At 35.6% G+C, this 15073-nt stretch overlaps 1 protein-coding gene across 8 annotated transcripts in view; it reads left to right on the top strand.

Annotated features, from left to right (window-relative positions):
* The first annotated feature begins 1450 nt into the window (after positions 1-1450).
* LOC129948093 (phosphatase and actin regulator 2) overlaps positions 1451-15073 on the top strand; it is a 417788-nt gene continuing 404165 nt past the window's right edge. For all 8 annotated transcript variants that reach the window (XM_056058924.1, XM_056058921.1, XM_056058925.1 and 5 more), the window contains exon 1: positions 1451-2508. The gene's annotated coding sequence lies outside the window, so the exon portion shown is untranslated. The remainder of the gene's footprint in view (positions 2509-15073) is intronic.

Genomic DNA, 15073 nt, shown 5'->3' with positions numbered 1-15073 from the left:
TATGGAGCAGTGTGAATTCTCCATGGTCATCCTGCACAAACGGTTGAGTTTGGCAGGGATGCCAAAACTAGACATGTTTCTATACAGCTCGCCCTGTAGATGCTGTCATATGCGGCCTTGACATCGATGAAAAGATGGTGGGTGTCGATTTTTTTCAGGATCTGCCGTAATGTGAATATTTGATCAACTGTGGACTTTCCTTATCTAAAACCACACTGATAAGGACCTATGAGGTTGTTGACGATGGGCTTTAGACATTCACATATTACGGCAGAGAATATTTTATAGGTGATGATAAGTAGACTGATTCCTCTATAGTTGGTGCAGTTTAGAGGGTCTCCTTTTATTCAGGATCGGGCAAACAATACTGAGGTTCCATTCATCGGGCATGCTTTCTTTCGACCATATCTTACAGATAAGTTGGTGCATGCTCCTAACCAACTTATCTCCAGCTACTTTAAAGAGCTCGGCATTCAAGGCATCCGCTCGAGCGGCTTTATTAGACTTAAGCTTAGATATGGCAATCTTTAATTCCTCTAAGTCGGGAGGATGGGATTGTTGGCTTTCGTCGTCTATGTTGAATGGATCATTATCCTGCCTGACAGCGGAATTCAGTTCGTCGTCGCCGTTATACAGTCTGCAGAAGTGGTTCTTCCATATCCTCAACATTGACTTCGGTTCCACTATTATGTTTCCACTTTCGTCTTTGCAGCCTTCGGTTCTAGGTTTATGTACCTGTGAAGTTCGTTTCATTTGTTCATAGAACTTTCGAAATAAGAAATTGTTAGATATTGAAAAAAAAAACTTTTTTTGTAAAGCTCGAGATTTTTGAAATCTATGAATGTTTTAACGTTACTTTATAAAGTATTCCAATGCAATTGAAATTCTGCTAAAAAGCTATATGATCTTTTCTTTGCTTTATTTTAAATAAGACAAGAACTCCCTTTGCAAAACCAAACTCAAAGTTTTTCGATACTTTTATACGTATTCCAATAATGATAAACAAATCTTTCACTTTTATTCAATCATTAAAAATACAGACACTGTTTTTTGTTTATCTCTTTTAAATTTTGTTCGCCTCCAATAAAATTTTCTACATAAACATTTTCTAAGAAAAATTATAACCATTTCAATATTTTCGTCGCTCTGGCATCACTGTTTCATTTTTCGCTAACTATCATGCGATTTTCTTATCATCCACACCCAACAAACGCATTCATCATTCATACTCATTTGGTGGTTTCAGTTTGGTTTCCCTTTCCCTCTTTCTGCTTTTACAACATTATATTTACACCTGTATGCGTATAGCGAACGTAAATATATTTCATCTTTTCACATCGTTTCGTTTTTGTTCAACCAACTCAACTATCTATCTCACTTTAACTCGAATCAATTATCATGCTTTGCTGTTTTTATTAGTTTCTGTTTTTCTCAGTTCGATTGTGATTTTCTTGTCGGTAAGATGTTAAACGCTGTCGGTGTTTCTATCATAATTTCGATTAAAAATTAATTTAAAATAGAAAAGAATGAAAAATAATAAAATGTTTTTTAACAACTATGTGAAATGTGTTTAAATTGAAATGTGCTGTAATTTCAAAACCAAGTGAAGGGGTGATTGTTATTTTTTAATCATCCACCTAAATTCCACCAGCTACACGACACGACTTGTCTCCCTTGTCGTAGCTTCATCTTTCAATTTCAATCCATCTGTGCATTTCTCGCGTTTCCCCATCTTTCTTTTTCTCAATTGAAATATCGTCACGCGTGAAAAGTCGCTTACAAAACATCTGTAGATGAATTAAATTAAATTAAATTACAACAAAATATCGTATAGCAAGGTGTTTGTGGATTGTGGATGTGGAGTGATTTCGGTTTTTTTTTTGACGCGTCTATTCGTGATTCCTAAAATCTCGTGGATGGAAAAAATTCCTTTAAAAAAAAACGAGAAACTTAAAAAAATGTAATCTCTTAAAAACACACCCTAAAGTAAGTGTCGGTGTTTCTTTCTTTATCGTTTGGTGGGGGTAGTTGTTGTGTTTGCCTATCTTATCTCTTCCTCATCATCAGTGTCTTATCGGGTCGGTGGCATTGGAATGCGGTGAGAAAAAGTGCAAGTGCTGTGAATAATAATTTTGTTTCCTCCCAAATCAAAGTGAATACGAAACAAGACGCCAAATAAAAATCAAGAAAAAGTGGAAAAGTACCTTAAGCAGCACGATTTTTAACGTTCATCTTTCCGCGCAACTAAAATTCCTACCTACAATTTTTGGTGTGGAGGAAAATCTGGTGTTGTTCAACTCTTTTTGATGGTGGTTTCGGTTTCTTCCTGTTGTGTGTTTGGATCCATTATTTATCTCTTTTTATCCGTCCACCAGCATCATCAGCATCAATTTCAGTATCAAAATCCAGTTTCCAGAATTCAAGTGGATTAAAGTTCGACAATATCAAAGAGAATAAAAAAGAAAAACGAGGAACACTTTCGTCGGCAGCTGTAAATGTCAAACAAACGTGAGTTTTTTATTTGTTGTTTTTCTCCTTTTTCGTCCTTATGTTTCTATGTGCATTCATACCTCTCTTTCTGATACACTCATATACCTAGGCGGCGAAATGCAATAGAGGTATACCTATTTATGTGTGTAGTGAAACTAATTCAAGTCTAGACGAATGTTTTTTTTTTTTTTTGGATGATGTTGTTTTTTGAATTTTCATGGACCATCACGACCCGCACTCACTCCCGACACCGAGCCCAGACCAAGCGACGAACGACCCGTTGAGAAAAACAAGATGAAGGTGTTTTCTTTTTTCTCTTGACTTGTGACTGGAATGAATAAGTACCTAACTCTTTTTACTGGTAAAGTAAGGTGGGAATTTGGTTTTATACTAAGTCTTAATCCTGTCCTGATCCTTGATGAGCCTGCGAAGTTAGTTTTTGAAAGGGTTTACGTCATGGTGAGAATTAACATGTGTTTTTGTCATTCTTAAGGTTTTTTTCTGGTGAATAGGATTGAGTTAGTTTTAAAAGGATTAAGATTGATGCCTGCAAAAGTTCATGGACGGATTTAATGAATCACAGAAAAATGAACTTAATCAATTTTGTTAGGATTCATGCCTACTTGCCTAAAATTTCGTGTCTAGGTATTAATTTGTTTACATTGAAAGAAAATATATTGTTACGAAATTTTCCAATAAGAGGTTTCATTTTGATATTGAAAACAGAGGCTGGGATGCGACCCCACAGTGATAACTTCCCATTCGTGGCCGTCTGGCGATATTTCTTAAAGCTTGAGAAAATAATAATACTATTTTGAGTTGAATATCTTTTGTAAACATTTTATTTTTTTAATGTAGCTTTGAATTTTCCAAAATTACTTAAGATAATAACCAGGGCCAGATTTAGAGATCCGGAGGCCTCGGAGCAATAAAAGATAAAGGAGCGGAGGCCCCCTCGCCCTAAATTATTTTCAAAATACAGTGCATCATTTTTTTTCACCCGAGTTTTTCAATAAATAATTTCTTCCGAAACCAAGTAGATTCCTTTAGTGTTAAACAAACACATATAAATATAAACCAAAAAAGAATCTGTAATAAAATTTTAGGGATAACGAACGGAACCTTTCGACCTTTTTTCATGGAAAAATCGGTGATGGTTTCGTTGAAATCCAGTTTTCGGAATACCTAAATCGCTTCGGAGAGAGAGCTTCAATAGACGGTTTTGTCCCATCCTGCCTATTTTTTTTTAAATTTTCATTTTTGAAAATGAGCTCAGTCCAGTACAATTTGTTACCATCAAAACCAAATACATTCTCAATGCAATTTCGAGCTTTGGGAATTGTAGCTCTGAAATTTTGATTTTCGAAAAGTTGGTAGTGAAATAGTTCCGGCAATTGATCTGTTCCATAGTCTTCCTTTTTGTATGAGTCAAGCAAAGACCCAAATTGAACCAACTCATTACCAAGACTAGGCTCTAAATCATCCGGATACACTTTCACCAATGCCTCTGCTGCAGCGTGCAAGTTTCTAGCAACCCCATATTCTCGATGTGATTAAGGAATCCAAATCTCGAACGTACAGCTTCATAGGCATGCAATCTTTCAGTAAGAGAAACGGATAGCTGGTCAATTACTGAAATTAAGGCGGATACTTTGTATTTTTCCTTGGGTGTACATATTCATCACTAAGGGATATTTTTTGGCTGCTTCCTCGTAATTATCAAAATCATTTCGTTTTCCACGAATGATTTCAATGATTCTTGTGCACACATTGCCGATTCAAGAATCATTTTCGGACCATGCAACATCTTGTTTGTAGCGTTGAATCGCTCCAAGATATCGTTCCAAAATGTTGTAAACAAAGTGGTTTCGAGACCACTCATCTTCTGTAGAACGTGCGTTGCTTCATTCCTCACGATGTCTTTTTGCTATTTATTGGAAGATATGCTGGTTAGAGATTCTCTGATTTCCGAATAGCCATTGACTTAGGCTTTTGTACCTTCAGCTCGACAAGACCAACGAGTGTCGCTGAGCTTTTTTAAGACTAAAAACTGGGCGCTTTTCTTCTCCGATAACTTATCAATCAGATTTCGGTGTCGCTTTATACTGGCTGTGAAAAACATGTACGAATTTTTCACGAAATCAAAGAATTGAACAGCCGATGGACAAGAGTTAGTAGCGGCCTTTCCCACTAAATTTCAAAAATGACCACAACAAGGTACGAACGCCGATAAATAATTTTTCTCCAATATAAGAGCCTGCATCGTCTTGTATTTGCCACTCATCTTTGCAGCATTGTCGCATGATTTTGATATTTCACTGATTGCCTGAGGGGCTTACCCCCGGTTGCCCTCCCCTCAATCCAGCCCTGATAATAACAGTGGTTTGTATAGAATGAATTAGTAATTTATTCTCGAAGTATTCAAGTCGAAAATCAGTTTTTACCGATTTTCTGTAGTATTTTTTTTGTATTGTTCTTTTTTTTATAAAATCTGATTGTACGATTTTTCTAAAAAATTTAATAAATGATACAATATTTTCATAACTAACAATATTTTGTTGCTTTATTTTTTTTTCGAATTAATATCAATTAAGTATCAAGTCTTGCGTAATACACAATTACAGTGGAGTTGCTACCGTTAATTGTTCGAGAGATATTTAGAGTCAACCAAATTGTGTACTTTGTTTGAAAATGTCTATACTTTAAAAACCACCAACATTTTAAGTAGTTTTGAAAGCCTTTTCTATAGCTTTTGATGTAATCTGTAAAACAAAATGTAAGTCGAAATCTCCATAAACTTACTCCATGAACTTAAGGACGGATATTTGGACTTACGTACACACTCACACATAGACGTCTCTCTACCTTGAAACGTCGAGAAATTTCAACATTTTGAATTCGACAAATTCTTATGAGAAGTTATTTAAAAAAAATGAAAGGACTCTTATTTCAACAATCATTGTATATTTCTCGAGCACCGAATGCGACAATCCTGCTTTTTAAGATAGTCACCGATTTGAAAAAGGACCTCATTACTGAATTTTGAAAGCCTTAAAAAAGAGTCTGAGAGTGAAAGAGTGGAACCCGTGGCGTGATAGTTAGTGCGTTGGACTGTCATGCCAGAGGTCTTGGGTTCGATCTTTGCCTATCTAAGGTAAGGTTAGGTTGGAGTGGCTGTCCAGGTGTCATTGACGCACGAAGACTTCAAGGGTCCATTGTGATACCACTAATGAGGTTACTCATGGGAGAGTAATAAACAAACCATTTCGTACTTTTATTAAAGTTAGAGAGAGGTTTTGTGTCAATCGTTGTCAGTTCACTGATATTATCGAAGAAGGGATTACCGAGAAAGTTATTCCTTCTAATGGAGAGTGCTGGACATTTACATAGAAGGTGTTGGACTGTTTCCTATTCCTCCTCGTCCATGCAGCTTCTACAGAAGTCATTTGTGTAGACATCTAGCCTCAGAGCATGTCTTCCTATGAGGCAGTGTCCTGTTATTACTCCAATTGTAGAGCTTGTACTTTGTCTGCTCAGGGATATCAAGCCTTTTGAACGTTTTAAGTCTATACTTGGAAATATTTGCTTGGTTGCTAGGCAGGTGGTACTCTGTGACCATCTAGCATTTGTTGATTCTAGGTTTGAGAAGATATTTGCATGTAGCAAGTGGTGTTCCTATGTTATGTTTTTGTCTAACATGAGGCAGAAGTGTTCCGTTTTTGGCGAGCTCATCGGCTTTGCAATTTCCCGGAATGTCTCTGTGGTCCGGCACCCAAATGAGGTGAATATTAAACTGTTCCGTCATCTCATTCAGAGATGATCGACAATCGTAAATTTTGCCGGGCTTGTCTATCTAAAGAATTGACACATTTTCTAAGAGTAATTCTTGTCATGAAAACTGCTTTCTCAAGGCGTTTGAATTCGGCTTGTAAAAAACTGCAGGTTCCCTCAATCTTTGATTACAGTACACACACACAGGAATGGTTGAGAGTTGTAAGTCACTAGACCCTTGTTCTCAACGGATCGTTACCTCACCAAATTTATTTATTTACGGAAGAAAATGTTCGGCCGAGAATTCGCTTTACGACGATTTTAAAGTGCCCACCATTATTGTAGTGGATTTGAAAAATGTCAATGCTTTCTTGAAGAGTGTATCGTTTCATTTTTAGTAATGAAGTAGTTTTAAGTTATCAAATGTCGAAACATGTTACCTTCAAAATTAAAAGATTCCCGAATTGTGGGTTTTCCAAAGTAAAACCTCTTATTGCATAAAATGTAACATTCATTTAATTTATTTGTATTTTTTTTTGATAGCTGTCGATCATGAATTATAAATGTTCAAACTTCCGTCTGTAATTAGACATTCTCCAAATTGCACAATTTTCCCCGATCAGTTAGTACGACTTCGGTATGTCAATTTATATCACTTCCATGAAAGATGATCGAGCCTTTGAATCGCTCATACCACATTTCCAAAACTTCTAATCCCTAGAGCCCAATTCTTAGAAAAAAATCGGTTATGACCTCGCCAACGTTGTTCTCAAAGAAATATAGAATATAACATCGAAGCTTTGAATTCCACACTAAACGGAGCATTTTTCAGGATGCAATTTGGTAACTTCCCAAATTTGAAAAACTTGCTAAGGACACTGTTGTTATACTTCTGCTAATGTTTCAGTTGTATTTTGTATTGGTGCAAACTTAGATCATACCTTAAAATTCGCTAAATTATAGTCTTAAATGCGAAAGTTACTTTTTTGGATTTTCCAAATTAATTTGGACTCATCTTGATTGTCCTCGACTCACGGATGTTAATTGATCGTTAAGCAGCGAGGGCGCAATGATAATTATTCGTTAATCTCTTGATGGGGTTATTTATCCGGGACTTTATTTCTATTTAGACAAAAATTCAGTGTTGGGTTGGACAAAATATTTTAAAATTCTTGGTACTCAACAATACATACAAAAAACAAGTAGTATGCCACGGGTGCTGGTTATTGCGTTGGACTGTCATGCCAGAGGTCTTAGGTTCACACTCTGCCTGTGACATCTAAAGAATTTTTCACGGGTGCTGCCTTCTGCGAGGAACTGACAAATTCTTGAAGAGTAATTATTGTCATGAAAAATGCTTTCTCAAATTAGCAGTTCGGATTCGGCTTAAAACTGTAGGTCCCTCCCATCCCTAACAACACAGACAGGAATGGTTGAATACAAAACACTAATGAATCTTAGGATGATTAGTTGATATACCAAAAAAACAGCCAAGTTAACAAAGGTAGCTTTAGCAATATGGCCGCTGTTAACTGTAAAACTTCGTAATTCCCAATTGGAACTACAACTCGAAATATCTTGTACTGTCGTAAAAAGTAGCTAAAAAAAATGTCTCTGTAATAGTGTTACTTTCGTAACACAGTTGCAAAGAAAAATGTTTCTTTGAATATGATTTTTCAAAAAATAACTTACCAAAGGCACTTTTATAGAGTTCGAAGATAACTTTGTTAATACTGTAAGTTTCCCGAGTCGCTTCTAAGTGAAAACATTTTTAACAGTCACCATAATATCTATTACTATATCCACTTTTGATGATGCCAAACAAAAAATAGTGATAATCTCCCACGAAGCGACTTTCTTATAGAAGAGATGACTCATAAGATCTTGAATTATGCAGAACTAATTTACATTCGTTCAACTGACTCTTAAGGTTATTTTACCTGCCTATCCAAATATCATCTTAAAAGACAAAATTCCACACCAAAATAAAAAGGTATCTAAATCTAATAAAAAAACGTTGTCAAATATAAAAAACCATGTAGGCAGGCAGGTAACTAAACTATAACCAGACAAAAATGATTAATTAGCTATCAGCTACATCAAATCAGTTCATGTTAAAAGAGTTGATTCATAGAATTAAATAGTTATAAGAAAAAAAACTCTCACAATTTGTACTAAACAGTGCGTAAACTAAAACAACACGCAATAATAACAACCAGAATCATTCACTTCGTGAAATCAAAAAAAAATATGAAAAATAAAACGAAATACGAAACAGCAATTCGTGATTCGCAAAAGCGCGTTCCCCAGACCCAATTAAATTCAAATTGCACAAAGATACTCGATTCATAGAAACTAAAACTGTAAATAGAGAGAAGGAGTGAGCAAGGCAGAGATATGAAACTTAAACGCAATTCGAAACCAACTCAAATATCATCATCACCATCATCAACGGCAAAGGCAACGGCTGACAGAAACATCAACTCGCAGAGCAGCTACAACTTTAGCGTCACAAGAACTAATAAAAGAAAAAAAAACAAGAAATAAAAACAAACACCAAAAAGTTCAACGAACTTGGTTTGCACGAGACAAACTTCAAAAAGAAATACGATAACGACAAAAACCTAACGCGGGTGAATATAGGAAACCTACCTATAACGAACGCAGCGCCCCACCGTGTAGCCGTGACGGTTTGAAGTTGAGGAAATGTAAATTTGCTCAAAAAGTGTTTTTGCTTGTTTTTTCTTTTTCTCTGTTGCTTTTTTTGCACTTTGAGTAAACATAAAAATTAGTGACAGCTGATGATGACACTTAACAAGAGAACAACCACAACTCTGACGTGGCGCCATCTTTAGAGCGCAACATGAAGTATCCACTTCCACACGTGTTGCAACTTGCGATGATCAATTAGCAATTAGCATACAAAAAGGAAAAGTTTTTGTGTGTACCTACTTAGTCTTGTTTTTTTTTCTGTCTTTAATTTGTTTATTTTGGACGCACGTATGTTTTCCAGATGCATTCGCCGTCGACGCCGCAAATAAGAAAACAGAAAACACCAACGACCCCGAACGAACATATGGAGGTTAAAACTGTGTTCCACATGTCGACTCTCCTACCATCTACCAATGAAACATAAAGAAAGAAACCAAAATCAAAAAACGAAAAAACAGTCAGTAAGTAAGGCGTGCGTTCTAAAATTAGCTTGAAACTCACGAGAAGAACCAAAGTGCAACCTTATATATATATTTTGTTTGTGTAAATTAGATGGGAGAAACTTTTTCCCTAAGAGTTTCTGCTTGTGCTGATAAGAAACTTAGAGGTTAACTCTGGCAAAACCAAGCGAAATCAACCCGATCCAAAGTGAACCGAACTCAACCAACAAGCAACAAGAACCAAAAACACCAACAACAACAACAAGAACGCAACCAATATATTTAAGACAGTTCAGAAATTGGATAGAATGGAATGAAGAAAGGAAAAGGTTAAAGTTGCAAAACCACAGAGATTCGCTTTGCAAAAGAACGAGGAGAGGAGAAGTATCGACGACGACGAGGCCGATGCCGAAGCTAAAGCTGAAGCAGAGGCCTTATTTTACAACTGGGATAAGATGAGTGTGCATAAAAAATGTAGAATGTGTCTGCGCTGCTATGCAAGGCATGAACATGAAGGTGGAGAGGGAGTTGTGTTTTTTGTTGTGTGGTGTTCTTTGTTGATGATAATAATAGCTGAACTTTGCCTTAAAAATAAGTTTAAAAAAACATACATATAGCTCCTCACAACAAAGGAAAAGATGAGTGCGGAGTTTTATTTGGATTTAGATGAATTTTTTAAAGGTTTCGAGTTTTTCAGTACAAACATATCTATATAATATGTAAGATATGTGCTTATCCTTGTGCGAAACAAAAATTTAAAAAGTCTTTGTTTGATGAAATTGGTTGTGGCGGAATTTGTCTATCAATGTTAAATGGTTTTAATTAATCGTTTTTGATATATGTCATTCTTTTGAATTTGGAGGAATTAACACCTCATATAGAACTTTTTTTAAAGAGGACACAAAGAGAAAAAAAACGTTCCTTTTATTTTCAATAACATGCAATATTAACCGCAACTTGAGATCTCTAATCTTTAATGCGACAAAATAGGGATGACTCATCCTAGATTTATTATATTAATCCTTTGTCGTACAATACCATTTAAAAACTTTAGGATTTTACTACTTGAGTGTTCGAGTAATTTCGATACTGGAATAATAACGATAGTTGACTTATATTTTCAAAAAGTACAATATCTCCAAAAGTACAAAATCTCAAACTATGTAGGTACTTCAATATCTCACAAAAGTAATATCTCCAAAAATGTATTGAACTATAAAACTTTTGAGAAATAAAAGCCCATCGATATGCATATTTTAAATTTAAAATGATTTGGTAGTTGAACAGAACTTTAGCAAAAAGTCCGTTCAAAAATAATCAATATCTCCCATAAAGATTTTATGACATAACAAAAGATATAAGAGGTATAAAGCACAATGTACAAACTCAGCGTTTTTTATTTTAATAATAACAACATATTAAATCTTTTAAAGAAATACCAAAGAAAAACTAATATATCCAAAAATTACAATATCTCCAAAAATTACGCCTTCATCAAAAATTGCACTAAAAAGGCAATATCTCCAAAAACATAGTGAATTTCAAAACAATACAATACTTCAATTGAAACATAAAAGCCCATCAATATGCATATTTCAAATTATACAAATACTTTCGACATTAAATGAAAGTTGGGAAAAAATCCGTTCAAACATAATCAATATCTCAAATACACATTGAATTACATAACAAAGGAGATATGAAATATAAGACACAAAGTACAGAATCAGCTCTTTTAATTTATTAACATAAACACCACATCAAATATCTTAAAGCTATACAAAAAAGAAACTTAAAAGTACTCAACAATATTTCGTATAGAATGTTTACCTCTATTGGGTTCGGAGTCAAAGATATCGGTATAGTAATTCTTGTTTTTAAGTCATTTTCTAAAATATTCATACAACATCAAACATCATATTAATATGATCATTCAATTTTTCCAATTGATTTTTTCTAACCTCTAAACGAGATATTAGATATAGCACGCAATAATGGAAATAAAAAAATAATTAATAATCTTGTAGGCTTTGAAACCACTTCTGGATAAAAAGGTACAATGCTGTAAAGTATTATTCAAAAACTGTATAAGTTCTAAAAGTTTAATGGAAATACAAAAATTGTTTAGAAAATTCTTTCTTTAGTTTTCTATACTTTTTTGATATTAAGTTTGGGTTGTTGGAAAAAAATTGACATTCTTTACTTAAACAAAAAATAAATAACTAAAAACTTTAATAGTTGTTCAAATTGCTGGGCAAAACATTTGCAACTTAGATCTCAAAACAAAATTTCAAACTATTTTCGTACTTCAAGGCAAAAAATGTTAATATTTAATTGAGTACCCTTTATTTTTTATAACTTCTGATAAATATTGTGGGCATCGAAGCTATAAGGTAATTATTAACCGTTTTTGGAATGTCATTCCACTGCCTCTGAATTCCAGCGAATAGGTCACTTTTGTGCTAAAAGGTTATAAATAAATTGGTTAGCGCAACAGTCCGTTGGAACTAGGGGCCTAGTGACTTATAACTCTCAACCATTCCTGTGTGCGAGTTATGTTGTCAGGAATGGAGGGGACCTACAGTTTATATGCCGAATGCGAATGTCTAATTTGAGAAAGCACTTTTTCATGGCAAGAGTTACTTTTGGAGAATTTGTCAATTCCTCGCAAGAGGCATAATCCGTTAAAAAACTTAAGATGGCTTGGGATCGAACCCAAGACTTCTGGCATGAAAGTCCAACCTACTAATCATCATGCCACGGGTACTACAATGTGCTAAAAGATGTTGCTCCCAATTCTTGTCTTTATAATTTTCCACAGGTTTTCTATTGGGTTTAGCTCTGGAATTGGCCTGTCAAGGTAAAATCTAAATATTCATCACTTCGTCTTGTGTTGGAACGTCCATTACCCAATAGACATAAGGTAGCATGGTGTAACAAAGGATGTATACATAGTCTTCAGACTTCATCATGCCCTCTACTTGTCGAATTGGCCCGATTCCTTGCCCAGAGAAGCAGCCCAAGACCAAAATTAAACAAACTCCATGTTTGATTGTCCCATAAGTGTATTTTGGATTAAGCCTATCACCTCTTGGCATCCTGACATGTTTTTACCATATCCGTCCATAGGATAGGGTACTTTGATTCGTCAGAAAATAAAACCGTTTTCCATTTTTGGGGACTTCAATTAAGATGAGTTTTTGGAAAAGCCAAACGAGCTTTCTCCATTTTTTTTAAATAAATGGCTCTTTAGCTATCTGAAAACCACGCTTTCCGGCCTGCAGTGCGCGGCGTCTGATAGTTGATGGGTCAATGGGTAACCTAAGTCCAATTTTTGCTTCCATGGATGATGACGTGTTGGTTCTTCGGAAGAAATTTGTTATTTTTTAATCATCTTTTGTTGTGGCGTTTCGAGGCCTTCCTTCTCTATGATGGCATAACACCTTACCACTTTCGATGATTCTAAAAATAATTTATTTGTAAATGAAATATTTCTTTAAAATTTATTTTTGTGATGTTTCTTTTTTGAAAACTCCTAAAATTCTGGATTTTATATCCGATAAATATTTGTTTACCGCCATTTTTAAAATAAAATCAAAGTCCCGGCTAAAACAAATTAAAAAAAACCAACCTACACGTTTAAACTTACCAACCTCAAAATAAATCAGGTCAACCGTTATCAAAATGAGACGAAAATAGAAATAGCAACTAGGCGGAAAGATCGTGTTCTCCTTTGCTGCCAAAATGTGTATGCCTCCGTTTTGGCTTTATTTGCCTGAGCACATTCGGAGTCAAACCAGGGGTTCCTTGGTAATGGCTGTGAGAAACCTAGCATCTCTTCTGCAGCATTCCTGATGGATTGTTTGCAAAGGTGCCAGGGACATCTCGTCCGTTGTAAGGTTTCTCGCAAGCTCTAGGGATACTCGGTCGGCAAAGCCATTGGCGGTATCCTCCTGCTACCGTCTTCCAACGTTGAATCTTCTCCTCGAGGTTGTTGTTCACATAAGAGCTTCCATAGATAGTTTAGCACCAACTAGGTAGTGGTCGGAATCTATGTTGGCTGATCTGTACGTACAAACGCCAAGTATGCTAGAGGAGTGTCTTCCGTCAATAGCAACATGATCGAATTAGTTGCATGTTCGATCATCGGGGAACCGCCAAGTACCTTTGTGGATATCTGGGAGCGGGAATCTGGTGCTACCCAACACCATGTTTTTCTCGGCTAAGAAGTCAATAAGCCTGAGTCCGTTTCCTTATGTGATCTCGTTTAGGCTATGGCTTCCGATTCACTTACCAAAGATGCCTTCTTTACCAATTTTGGAGTCTGCCAGGAGAATTTTAACGTCGTTTTTGGGACATTGCTCATATGTTTTGGCGAGGAATTCGTATACATAATTCTTCTTTGGTATTGTCATCCTTCTCTTCCGTCGGGGCATGCGGGCTGATAAAGTTCAGGTGTTGGAATTGGCCTAAATTTTGATTGTCGTCACTCTTTCGCTTACTTCTCGAAAGCTTAAAACTCTTTGCCTTAGTTTCCCTCTGACAGCCAAACCACATCCATATAACAGCTTCCTGCATTCTCATAGCAGAAATCACAGCCTTCAATCATCCTACTTCCTGGTTCATTCCATCGAATTTCTTGAAGGGCTGTCACATCAGCTTTGAGCTCGGCTAGGGCATCGGAAAGCTGCTCTGCGTGCCCGGTTGAGTATACGCACATTCCATGTACATAGAACACGGAAATCGCTGTTCGTTTTTCGTTTGCGGGTGGGGGGGATTGTTTACAACATTATCAGTCCGTTCATCCAAAGCTATTACTTGAGTTTTAATAACACTTTAAAATTTCCTTCTTTCATGGCCGGCTTGTGAGGCTTGTGCATTACTGAGATCGTTGGAGCTCGTTCTTCAGAGCGATATCTGGTCTGTTGCTCCTACTTCCTGAAAAGGTAACTCAGGTGTCACAGCTCTGGATCTGATGGATCCAATGTTTGTCGTTAAATCACCTTTCGGCTATCCAACGGGCACCACTAGGAGGTGACGATACGATTTTGCACCACCCTTGGTGTCATTTAGTTCTTACGAATATTTTTAATAATTTGTAATCATTGGCAATAAGACCGAACGTTTCTTTTTATTTAAAGTTACCTTATTTTGGCGAAAAAACCTAATGTCATATTTAGCTCAATTCTGTTCAAGTAATTTCCAGTAATGAAATTAATCTTATTTGCTCATATGCATTTTTGGGTGTATCTAGGTCCGAAAAAAAAGCTAATTAAGTAACGTGTATCAATGTCTTGTTCACCTATTACTTAAAATAAGTTCTATTCAATAATACCTAAACATAAAACTCGTCTAGAGCTGATAAGTGAAGAAAAGTGTCTCTGTAACGAAGTTTCTCTGCGAAAATTGAAAAAAAAGATGATATTAACAGACACCTCCTAATCTCACAGTAGGACGATTTCTTCAACAACATGGTGTGGCTTTGAGATCATAATACTCCAAAAAATTAAAAAAATCTCTCGCTTTTCCTTAATTAGACTAAACACAAACTTATACAAAAGTATAATAAAAAACAATTAAACAAAGATCAACATTGATGAAGTTTCTCAAAAAAAACTTCTACCTTTCATTTTGTTAACATTAAATTAGCAGCACTACCA

Source organism: Eupeodes corollae, chromosome 2 (assembly GCF_945859685.1).
Source record: "Eupeodes corollae chromosome 2, idEupCoro1.1, whole genome shotgun sequence".
Lineage (NCBI taxonomy): Eukaryota > Metazoa > Arthropoda > Insecta > Diptera > Syrphidae > Eupeodes > Eupeodes corollae.
The sequence above is the reverse complement of the archived record's forward strand: the minus strand, read 5'-3'. Positions and strand labels throughout refer to the sequence as shown.